This window comes from Sesamum indicum, linkage group LG1 (genome assembly GCF_000512975.1).
Source record: "Sesamum indicum cultivar Zhongzhi No. 13 linkage group LG1, S_indicum_v1.0, whole genome shotgun sequence".
Taxonomy (NCBI): domain Eukaryota; kingdom Viridiplantae; phylum Streptophyta; class Magnoliopsida; order Lamiales; family Pedaliaceae; genus Sesamum; species Sesamum indicum.
In genome coordinates this window covers 5,204,410-5,217,807 of record NC_026145.1, presented here as the reverse complement: position 1 = coordinate 5,217,807, position 13,398 = coordinate 5,204,410, and positions in this window count along the sequence as shown.

The following is a 13,398-nucleotide window of genomic DNA, read 5'->3' as shown; positions in this document are numbered from 1 at the left end:
TATCAACAACCAGAAATTTGACCATCAATGTCTTACGTTTAGGCTCTTCCCCAACTGATACTAGTAGCTCAATGGTTCCCAGCGATTCAACCTCATTACCTATAAAACCCATTAGGTGTTCGCACTAGCTCTAACTTAGCGTTTTCCAGCCCCATCTTAACCAGCACATCTTTGAAAATAATATCTGTCGAGCTTCTGTTATCTACAAGTACTTTGTGGACTGTGAAGTTAGCAATATCCATCTTAATTACCATGGGGTCATTTTGCGATCTGACCCTTGCACCAACATATTTGCTTCCGAACACAATTTTCTCTTCGGGTTCCACATTCATCATGAACTGGCCTCTATGATCTGCCCTTTTCCTTTCATACCTCTTTTTGGTTCTTCTTGAAACTCCTCCTTCTGGGTCACCTGCGATAGTATGGATTACACCTTTCACAGGCGCATTATCCCTCGCACTCGGCGCCCTTTTTTTATTTATCTCTCAATTCTGTCCTCCTTCCCTACTCCTCGACCTGCTCTTACGAGCATCTCTATCCATCTCGCAACCTCGTAGATTGGGTCTTTGAAGTATCCTTGGCGCACCAATCTTTCAATTTCATCTTTCAGTTGGAATCAGTCTTCCATGTCGTGACCTTGTTCCCGATGGAACCGGCTATATTTATTAGAGTACTTTTTTCGTGGACATGAATCTGGTGTGTCGAGGCCATTTCAAAACATCAGTATTTTCTATCAGCAATACCTTGGCTCTGGTCATATTAAGTGGAGTGTACTTGTGAAATTTCGGTTGATAAGGCGGCTCTCTCGCTTTGTCAAATTTCTGCTTCCTATCCCCATCTCCGCTCGTGCGATCTCGATATCTACCTCTATCCGAATTACCTCGCCACTCTCCATCTTTCATTGCGTTTATTTGTTCTTCATCGATATACTTTTATGCTAAACCCATCAATTGTTCAACATCTGTAGGTGGATCCCTTGCCAACGCCTTGGCGAAGGGCACCTTCTTCAAACCATGGATCAAAATGATAACCATCATATGTATCCTTAAATCTTGCACTTCCAAGGTTTCATTATTGAATCTTCCCAAAAAAAATTTTAATTTCTCATTCTCCTTCTGCCTAATAGTGAATAGATATGTGGCATATCTCTTTTGTTTTCTCTTGCTTGTGAAATGAAAGGTAAATTTCTGCACCAACTATTCATGTGATTCTATACTACTGGGTGGTAAATTTGTGAACCACTTCTGAGCCTTTCCTGTAAGAGTGGTGACAAACAACTTTACATTTATGGGACCAGACTGTCCATATAGATTCATCACTAAGTCAAAGGCATCAACATGCTCCTGCGGATCCTTAGTCCCATCATACTTTGGGAGGTCAGGCATCCTAAATTTCGGATTCACCACCTCTATTGATTTTGTATTAAAGAAAGCAGAATTCTTGTTATGAGACACTAATTCTCCCCTTCTCTTCAACTCATCAATCTACTAACCCAACATCTGAATCCGCTTCCCCACACTATCGATTTCAGCTCACGAGATGACGGGTTCTCTTTGCTGGCTCCTATCTCGATTGCTCGATCCCACTTTTGACGAAGCCACTTCTCGCCCTTTTCCTGGTTCCCTCTTAGTTATTCCTTCTGATATTCTTTCAACCTCCTTTCGCTTTAAAAATTTTCTTTTTGTGGTTTCCTTCTTAATTAGTGTAACAGTTTTACGCTCATAGGCTACAATAGCATTTTTTCCGCTTCCTCCATTATCTGTTGCAGCTCCATGCTTGTTAATTGAATCATCCTTTGACCTATTCCTGGTGCACCCTCAATTTCCAGCATATTTCAATTCCCACAGACGACGCCAATTGATCCGGCTCGATTTGTGCGTCCTCGATCAACGTCCGTGATTTGTTCACGTCACCTTCCTAGATCTGTGATAGGGCCTGAGGATAAAACAAGTAGGTCAATCTAGTGGGGTTCGTCCCTGATGAAAACCCTTCAATGCGCAAGTTAGATAATGGTCGAGAGGGAAATATTGCGATCTCACATTAGCAATTAAATGCGATCAATACCAATTACCTCAATTTTGTCAGGCTAGGAGTATTTATAAGGCCAAATGGGGTACTATATACCAACACGTGTTATGATTCGAGTTTTCCTCGCTTCAATTGTATGATGTTTAATCATCCCACATGTCCGGGTCGAATTGCAGGTCGGGTCACCGATCCAATACTAACTTGGGCGTCAGAGTGCTAATATATGTTTTTATAGGTCCTTTTTCTTTAGGTTCATAAACAATTTGGTCCAAGTCTTCAATACCAGTCCAAATCTGTTGGATCTGTGCTATTTTTGCATGCATCAAATAGTAAATAACTTAAATAATTAGTCATGAGAAAATGAATATAAAAAGTAATCATTACAAATATATACGAAAAAATAGGGAATGATAATAATTAACGAAATCAATTAATAATTGTATTATAAAATAAAATAATCTGATATGATTAATAAAAGATAAATAAGTAATTATGACAACTAATATTTTATAACAAATCAAATCTAATTTTTAAATAAAAATTAGAGAAATTCTATTTTTATAAATAATAATTTAATTTTTAAAGTTATAATTTTAATTGGGGATAACTACACCATGCAAAAAACTAGAATGATAAATTTTAAGTACAGGAGATCCATATATAGTTTTAATAAATTTTGACCACAAATTATCATAAATAGTGTTAATTACATAAATACCATAGAATATCACTATTGTAATAGAGAGAGAGTGAGAGAGAGAGAGAGATTATAAAATTGGTGAGTCCTTTATAATATTCTCATTTTTACTATATAATAGATGGTAAGTTTTCGAACCAACATTAAGATAGAGAGTCAGACCATTTCCGTATGGAATGAGCTTAGCGGGATCAGTCTCTTCTAAGATGGTATAGGAACTAAAGTTGGCTTCATATTCATATTGTTTATAAGATTTAGGGCTCTCTGTTGAAACCTCAACATTTCATACAAAAAATGAATAAGCCTAACATGCCAACAGAAAAAACCAAACAATTTCTTTGAGGGTGACGGTCGGGGTGTGAGATTCAACTCTAAAAAGGGATTAGATTAGGAGAAACCCGTACATACCCAATCCAAAATAAGGAAAGCTAAATAGAATCCCACTCCAAACTGACCACTTAAGTGGTTGTCAGCACCCGCATCCTTGCTTTCCTGTCAAACAATAAAATAGGAAGGATTTATAGTTATGACTGTCAATTGACAGAAACAATAAACAAGCTCCTGTAGAGTCATGCAATCCCAGTATCTTTATAGGGAAAATGATTCGACATTAGGAAGGAATGTCAGTAAAGATGAAACAGTGCTTAAAGCTCATACAACTGGTGTAATTGTAGTAATTCTATTGTCTTTGTCAGCCTGGATGCAGGTGTTAAGATCAACGACATCTGTCAAAAGTTGGGGAGTAATGCTAAGGAACCATAGCTTGTCCAAGGCATCAGTTGCATTGTTGTTTACCAAGATCAAGGTTTTCAAAAGTTAGTAAACATGTTAAGAAGGCAGAAGCATGGTACGGAAGACATAAATAGTGCTCAACACACAAATGTGATGTTTTCTTAGGATATTGAGATCCATGAACAACAGGCATGTAAGAGGAAATAACATGTTTAAACAAAATTTATATTGCAACTGATATTCATTACACTTAGCAAACAATTAAGTGTCTTCAAAGATAACAAAAGAATATTATATAAAACTAAAAGTTGGTAACTAAGATCAAATAATGAATGGATACAACAATAGAAAGACAACAACAACGCAGTAAAGCAAAGAAAATTAGAGTAATAATTCATGATGATCACTCCTTTTTCTTTCCTCAAGGGTAAGAATTCTCATCCCATGATTTAACTTTTTTTTTCTTTCCTGCACTTTTGTTCTTGCATTACTTTATTTATCTCACTTCTAATGAGTTTGGCAATTTCTGGTTTAGCGACAGAAAAGGGGTTTTGTGAATTTCCTTTGGTATTAGCATTAAAGGACTTGTCAGCACTCTTTTTTTCTCCTTTTCGTTGTTCAACTAGGCTTTTATACCAATTTGAAAAGCCTACCAATTTAAAGCAAGACTTCCTTGTATGCCCATTCCTCTTGCTGAAATCACAGTACTGTGATTTTTTATCTGTCAAACACTTCTTTCTTGTTATCATCTCATTTGTCTGATCCTTTCTTGGATTCAAATACTTCACAGTCATAGCCCCATCTTGTGTTGTTCCTATATGGATGTCATGTTGTTTTTCAATGCGCAACAACATAGAATAAGCCTTGCCTATTGTAGGCAAGGGCTCCATAACAAGATCTAACTTCGTTTATGGTCATATCCATCTTCTAAGCCCATCAAGAACTGGATAAGTTGGCTTGATGAATTGATATCAGCCATAGCATTTGCTTGATCTACTAGCATCTGGACAGGGGATTTAAATAGGCTAACTCATCCCATAATTTCTTGAGTTTGGTAAAATGGCGCTAATATAGTCATATCACCTTGAGTAAGAAAACTTATCTTCTTTTGAATGTCATACAGTATGGGACTATTGCTCTCTCCAAACCTTGACTCCAGCTGTTCCCAAAGATCTTCTGCAGAAGTTGTGTAAAAAAAGTCTTCCGCAATTTCTTTGTTTATTGAGTTTAATAGCCAACAAACTACGATACAGTCTACACATTCCAATTGTTTAATTTCTTCCTTATTTTCTGTGGGTTTTCCATAACTTCCATCAATGGATCCAAGTTTCTGTTTCACGCCCAATGCCAATTTGATGGATCTTCTCCATGTCAGGAAGTTGCTTCAATCTAAGAGGACGGGTACCAGGCTCGTCCCAGGGTGTTCTCCTCCATGGAGTCTCAGCCTTTCTGGCCAAAAATTCATTTTCTGGTCCTCAACAAGAGTTGCACTTCTTTCAGTATGTTTTCCAGACATTGTCGACCAGAAATAGGTAAAGAAACTAAAGAAACAGAGTGGAAGAAGGCCAGGTTATTTGTATCTCTATATGCAAGAAGAAGAGAGTATGAAGCCACCAAATTGTGGCTCTGGTGCCATGTCTAAAGCCCAGAAAACTAAAACAAGAATCAAAGAAAATTCAAGTCTTGAAAATTAATTAGTTCAAGGATATAGATACAATATATATATATAGCTACTCAAGTCTGCAGAATAGATAAACTAACGGCTATTTAATAGTGTTGTATCACATAAAATTTGGTGCAAAAAACTTAAGAAATACCTTTCTTCATCTCTTTGACTTTTACGATTTTGAAAGTTGTCCCACTACCAAAGTATTTATATCTTCGATTTGTAATTTTGTTAGTAAGAATGATACCCCAAAATAAAATTTTGTGAAGAGTAATACCTGCCCGAGCAACAGAAAAATTATCAGATTAGAAAGTTCCAAGTAATCTATATACTTATTTTGAGTGGAACAAATCTCGAAATTTTTGGACATTTGTAAAAAGGGGTAACATTGCCCCCAGTTTGGGAGAAAAGGATACAACCTCGTTGTTTTCTTAAAAAAATTCAATTAATACCCCACTCAATGTTTATCACCTGAGTGTCACCCCATGACTTACCAATAGGCCATTCAAACGCTCTCCCTCTAAATGTGCACACATATATTTTAGAAATTGAAAAAGCTAAACGCAAAATGAACAAACTAGAACAACAAGTACCTTGTAAATGTAGTACTAATAATAGTTGTTTTCTTCTCTTCTCTTGTCAGGAGCAAAGATTGTTCTCCATACTCTTGCCGAACTAGTGGATATTACTTTTTCTTTTCTTTTTATCTTTTTTTAAACCTTTCTTTGTTTGTTGTTGCTTTTTCTTTATTTCTTCTTTTTGTTTTTTTTTTTTTTGGCTTGTGGATCATCATGTGCTACATTATATCTGAGCTGGTTTATCTTGCAGGATGCTTCTCATATGTACATTATCAAACAATTACTTGATCCTTAATGTATCAAATAGCTCTTTACGTGTAGGCGTCTGATTGTTGTGGATGAATTGGGAAGAGCAACGTCTCCCTTTAATGGGTTTGCAACATTTGCATGGAGTTTTAGTTATACATCAGTGTAGTTCCTCCATTTTTATTGTTTTATCTTTTTATTTATAAGTAGTTGGGAATTTATTGATATACTAATTATTAGTTACTTTTTTTAAAATAAAAATTCTAAGTGAATAAGCCTTTAGTATCAAAATATTTATTTTTTATATCTTGTGGCCCAACATTGTTGGCTGAAGGGGGAACTCAAAATATTGGATATGTGCTTATCCATATTGCTGAGACTTTGTTGATTGATTTTCTTGATGCTATAATGTGTATTTGGTTAGGCAAGTTAGTATCATTATATGGTATGGACTAGAAAATGTGTAGCTAGAATATCTTTTCCTGTAATGGAGCACTTCAATGCCAAGTTTTTCTTCTCTAAATATCAGTTTTGAAGAAAGTCACCAATACCTTTTCTCTGCACTTGAATCAGAAATGATTGTCCCACATTATTTCTATACAAGTTTATCTTGCGGGATTCTTCTCACAGGTACATTGGCAAATCATTTTATGATCCTTAATTTATCAAATCGTCTTTTGGAGTAGGAGTCTGATTGTTGTGGTTCAATTGTGAAGAGCAACGTCTCCATTTGATGGAATTGTAAAATTTTCATGGAGTTTTAATTGTATATTATTGTATTTCATCTATTGTTATTGTTTTATCTTTTTATTTATAAATAGTTTGAAATTTAATGATATACTAGTTATCAATTATTTTTTCTAAAAAAAACCGTCTAAATGAATAAATTCTTAGTATCAAAATATTTATATTTTGTATCTTGTAGCCCAACATTGCAGGCTGAAGGGGGAACTCAAAATATTGGATATATGCTTATCCCTATTCATGAGATTGTGTTGATTGATTTGCTTGATGCTATAATGTTTATTAGGTTAGGCAAGTCAGTATCATTCCATGGCTATGGACTAGAAAATGTGTAGCTAGAATGTCTTTTCCTCTAATGGAGCACTTCACTGCAGGAATTTTCTTCTCTAAATGTGAGTTTCAAAGAAAGGCACCAATGCCTTTTATCTGCAGTTGAACAGGAATGCTTATGCCACATTGTTTCTGTACATGTTTATCTTGCAAGATGCTTCTCATAGGTACAATAACAATCCATTATCTAATCCTTAATGTATCAAATAGCTTTTCTGGAGTAGGAGTCTGATTTGTTGTAGATGAATAAAGAAGAGCAATGTCTCCCTTTGATGGGTTTTAATTGTATATCATTGCCACACAACAGAACCGTAGGTAAGCGCATAATAACAATTTCATACGTCAACAACGTAATAAAGATAAATAACATATATTAACACTCAAGTATATCTACAATAAGTATATCTATCCATATATATATATACACTTCGATTAACTATAGTTACCTAAATTATCAAAATGACTACTTTAGTAGAAGGAGCTGATCAAACTTCTACTTTATCCTTTCTTTACTGAAAAAAAAAAGAAGCCAAGAGTGTCGCATCTCTATGATTTTCGTGCATGAGAGAAGAATCTATCTTTTTTCTTTTCTTTTGTCAAGAAATGGGCAAATCCAAGCAGATAAACCATACACAATTATATTTATATACACACATACTTCATATAACTTGGTTAGTCTAACAATTTGTAGGAGAGTGGAAAAGGCATGTGGTGCCACATTGATAATCACTTTGTTGGCCTCTTCCTTGCTGGTTTGGACAATAGGAACAGATAATGGACATCACAAATTTCACAACTGAAATTGACTATACATTTCTTCTATACAGTTTGATGGAGCAAGTACTTCAAGAATCCAAGAGATCAGGGAATTTTCTTCTGATGTGCAGGAATGTATAGCATTGTGGACAAAATGAACGTCTAGATTTCACTACTGTAGCTAGAGCACCGAACTCAAGATTTCACTGCTGACTCACCTATTAATACTAATGATCGTCTAGTCACTATGGCCTATCTCCTAAAAAAAATACGTGGCAAGGGATGAGTTGACAACTTAGCAAGTATAACTAATAAATCTCTCTCTCTCTCTCTCTCTCTCTCTCTCTCTCTTTCTATATATATATATATGCATATATACATAGACACATATGTATCAAGTCAAGTATAATACAATCACACTAACCAACAAACATTTGTCGTCTAATAACAACAAATATAAGAAATAACACATATACCACAATCATATATCAGTCCATGAAAACACATTTTGACATTATCGCTAATTTTTTTATAGCCCTTCTTACCCAAGCTAGAGTACATCATTCAATGGCTTTACCGACCATCAACATCTCAATTAATATTTTGTAATATATAATACAGTATACCCATCAAATGTGATATGCCCACACCAGTCCAATATGTAGCTAACAACACAGGATATTACAATGAATATGGCATCCCTACGCCATCCGAATGTGTATATATCAGCACAGGATATTCCCCCGTATCCGAAATACTCCAATACCCTTCCCGCCATGGTACCTAGCTTTATATCATTTTTTTTCTCATATTATATATCATGTCTTCAATCACAACATATCATCAAATCATCATAAACCATTGGATATGCCCCTATTTAGATAAGTCATCTTTTCATCCTGATTCACAATATTTTCATCATTGAATTTCATCCAACAATTAATTTTCTATCGATAAATTATTATCCAACTGAATTCAATAATAAAATATAACATAATATAACAATGCATCAATTTTTATAATACACATAATCGCAAATAAACACATAATGACAACTTCATAGAATAACAACATAATCCAACAAATAATTGACAATTAACAATCAAGTATACAATACAAGTACGTATATATCCATATATATTCATTTTTCTTACATCATAACTTCATATAAGTATATCACGATAACTCCACAAAACAACAGGATAATCCAGATAAATAAATAATAATTCATGATCAAATATTTAACACAAATATATATGCCCATATATAAAAATTCAATCAACTATATTTACCACAATCTCAAAACGTATGTTAGCAATAGGAGTTACTCAACCCTCAGTTTTATCATCGGCTCCTATAATAAATTATAATATGTAGAATGAATATATCAAAAGTATCGTAAATGTTAAATAAAATATTAAATAATATTTATATATTTTTATTATTCTTTTAATATTTATTTTTATTAGTAATTCAATTCTCCATTCCGTTTTCTTGCAAATAACTAGGCATTCTATGTTTACTAAGTTTTCTAGGTTCACATCTTCTTAACTGCATTTCTCTATAACATTTCTAATTAAATTATTATAAAAATCTCATTTTCCTTTTTAATAAACATAATATTTCTCAAATATAATTTTCTACTATGGCCCAATATTGCAGCCTCAAGGGGGAACTAAAAATATTGGATATATGCTTATCCATATTGCTGAGAATGTGTTGATTGATTTTCTTGATGCTATAATGTGTATTTGGTTAGGCAAGTTAGCATCATTACATTGCTATGGACTCAAAAATGTATAGCTAGAATGTCTTTTTCTCTAATGGAACACTTCAGTGCAGGGATTTTTTTCATTAAATGTGAGTTTTTGAGAAAGTCGCCAATGCGGTTTATCTGAACTTGAATTAGGAATGCTTGTGCCACATTGTTTATGTACAAGTTTTCTTGCAGGATTCTTCTCATTGGTCCATTAGCAAACCATTATCTAATCCTTAATGTATCAAGTAGCTCATTTGGAGTTAGAGTCTTATTGTTGTGGACGAATCGGTAATAGCAACATATCCGTCTGATAGGTTTTCAAAATTTGCATGGACTTTTAATTATATATCATTGTTATTACTCAATTGTTATTGTTTTACCTTTTTATTTATAAATAGTTTGAAATTTATTGATACACTAGTTAAAAGTTATTCTTTTTTAAAAACAAAAAGTCTAGATGATTAATCAAAATATTTATATTTGGTATATTGTGGCCGAACATTGCATGTTGAAGGGGGAACTCAAAATATTGGATATATGCTTCTTTATATAACTGAGATTGTGTTGATTGATTTGCTTGATGCTGTAATGTGTATTTGGTTAGGCAAGTTAGTTTCATTACATGGCTATGGACTAGAAAATGTATAGCTAGAAGGTGTTTTCCTCTAATGGAGCACTTCAGTGCAGATTTTTCTTCTCTATATGTGTGTTTTAAAGAAAGTTGCGAATGCCTTTTGTTTGCACTTGAATCAGGAATGCTTGTGCTACATTGTTTCTGTACTGGTTTATCTTGTACAATGCTTCTCATAGATACATTAGCAAACGATTATTTGATCCTTAATATAGCAAATAACTCTTCAAAAGTAGGAGTCTGATTGTCGTGGATGAATTGGAAAGTGCAATGTCTCCCTCTGATAGGTAACCTTAGGAATAGGGATATTGGGGACTTGGCTAGCAGCCCCGATCATTAGGCCCACGGTCAGCGATGGATTGGTTTATTTCCCCAATACCTAATTCAATCATGGAAGGTGTAAATAAGAGTTTGACCTAAAGGATTGAGAAATTTGTTAAGGAATGAAGAAAAGGCGAACAGAAAAGTAATAATGAGAAATACTTTTTTTTCATTTTCTGTTCGACTACTCGCATTCACTCCCCTCGTCTCTTTGGATTAGTTCACTTAGATGGTTCAAGTGTGGAACCTCTCAAAAGCTAGCCCACACCACACCCTGGGGGAGATGGATCCAAACCTCTTGCTAGAAAGGATTAGATACGATGGAAGAAATTGAAATCCAAAATATATTATTAATATGTGTATCCGGATTTTTCTTATTCTCAACTTGAATCTAATTCAAGGAGCACCTAAAACACCCATGGAGAGAACGAGTTTCAGATTTTCTTTCGAGAGAAAAAACAAGAGAGATGCTTTATTTGGAGAGAGACAGAGAGAGAGAGAGAGTTTTGTGTCGTAGTGTTTAGTGTGTTTAAAAGACCTAGTCTTTAAACTTACACAACTAATATTTGGACCACCTATTTGGTTTATTATTTAATTCAATTAAGTAAACTACCCAATAGAAAATCTACGTGAATATTTAATCCAATTAAATGTATACAGGCCTAAATATACTCAATTAATAAATCCAATTTATTAATCAAGTTCAAATAATTAATAAGTCCAACTAATTAATTAAATCCATCTTCACTAATTAAGGTAATCCAATCAACAAATTAATTAGTTGAAGCCTATTTAAATTAATTCAATTAATTTAAATGTTAAGCCCAAAATTTAATTAATCCAATCAATTAAATTCTTGGAGTATCCATCCTATGTATTATCCCAAATAAATGATCCAATTATTTATATTTTTTCTACATGAATTAATTTAATTTGTTCCTTCTAGAATTAATTTTAAATTAATTCCATCACTTCCACAATAAGTTGTGTGTGACCCTTTAGGTCTACCCTCAACAGACCTGGATTTGCGACCATCAAAATTAGTTAAATCTAATTTAATTAATTATTTTTTAGTATTCCATAACTAGAAATGCCCGTTGCCATGGTTGACCATCTAGCAACGATCCATGACACTAAAAACTTGGTGAATATTGGAGTGAACATTTAGTCTATGAAATCTATATGGGTACGGTCCTACTATCAATCATCTCACGGCTTTAATTTGGGTATGGAATTAGGCGTGTTTTCCCATCCTTAACTAGGGAACTATGCTTGATACTCGAGATGTGTTTACTGTATTTATCTAATCTAGAAAACCCATCCCTAATCGATCAGTCACTTTGACGAAAGACTTTGAGAGTCTAAACTATCTTAGAGCGCATAGGAGACTCACTGTCACATAGTAATAGGGGATAGATCCTTTCTTAGAATCCACCATCATCACTACGTACTCCTATTGCACTAGACAAGTGTATAATGACCATATCTCACGATATAGTCACCTCTCTCTAGATTCGGGATACAACCGTTATGTGCACTCTACTGCCATGAATCCTCAAGTCCAAGAACTGACCCCCGTACTATCAGAATCAGGATCCAGTCATTCCCATAAGTTAGTTCGCTCAAGTCACTCTCTTGCCAACTAACCAATTAAAATTGCATAGACGATGTACGTCTCTTGTTGATGAAACACACAATACTTAGTGCAAGTCCCTATAGGACTCTCGATGACCTGTCTCAAAGTTCTTAGCTTCGAACGTTTAGGTCGACCCTCGAAAGTTGGTTTAGTAGTTGCCAACTTATGTGCATCCCAACTCCATGGGTTTAACCTTTCGATTTGTGGGCATTTGTTGTGACACGAAAACACCGTTGAATGTAGTTAGTAAGCACAAGAAACACATGCGCTAATGATGAACACTTACTCTATTCATCTCATCAGTATTACTTTGATAAACATTGACGAATATGAAAACAACCAATCTAATTGGCTTTTTGGACACCTCTTCTAACAACGCAAACCATGCATTACACAAATAATATCTAATATCATAAATATTAATTCATACAATTATATGCTGAAAAATACAAATTTAATAATGCTATTAAGAAAATGGCTATCCCCTCATACATAGTGTACTATTTTTTTATTTGAAAATCATTTCCAGATTAGGCTTAGACAAAATTAATTTTGAAAAAAATATCATTTAATAAAAAAAATAGCCAAAATTAGAAATTTCAGAAAATGGAAAAAAAATGGAAAATTTCATTCTCCGAGAGAAAACAGTAAAATATAATTGACGGATACCTAACAGTGACCGCCTGTGCCAAAGCGCGCAGGCCTTCATGCAATAGCATGTGACCAATCACCAAAAAAAACCTTATTTCTCCATCATCGCCAGTTGCTGGCAGTGATTGTTGCTGCCTTGTTTCGAAAAACCCTATTTTTTTTATTTTTTTTCTGCAAAAAATTTAAATCCTAAATATACAAATTCAATTTTTTAGAAAAAAATATAAAAAATTAGACTGCACTTTAAAATACATAATTATGTAATAAATTAAATCATGCTTTTTAAAAGCAATTTAACAGATAAAATATGTTCTAGTCATTTAATGCATATTAAATTCAATGCAACAAGCACCAAATACTGCTATGATACCATTGAAAAGTTGTGGATAGGTCTAGGACCGCGGTAGAAGCGTGAAATACGTTAAATTAAAATGATAAAAGAATTAATATCGAAACAAAGGGGTGTACCCTTTCATCATTCCCTAGCTTTTGGTGTAAGTTAAAATGTAGAAATATAAAATTGGACCATGCGTCTAACAAGTGAGAAAGGAATAAAAGAGAACAGAAAAATAACCATGAATTTTTCCAATATAATCTATATGATGTTCGGCTTCAATCATCGA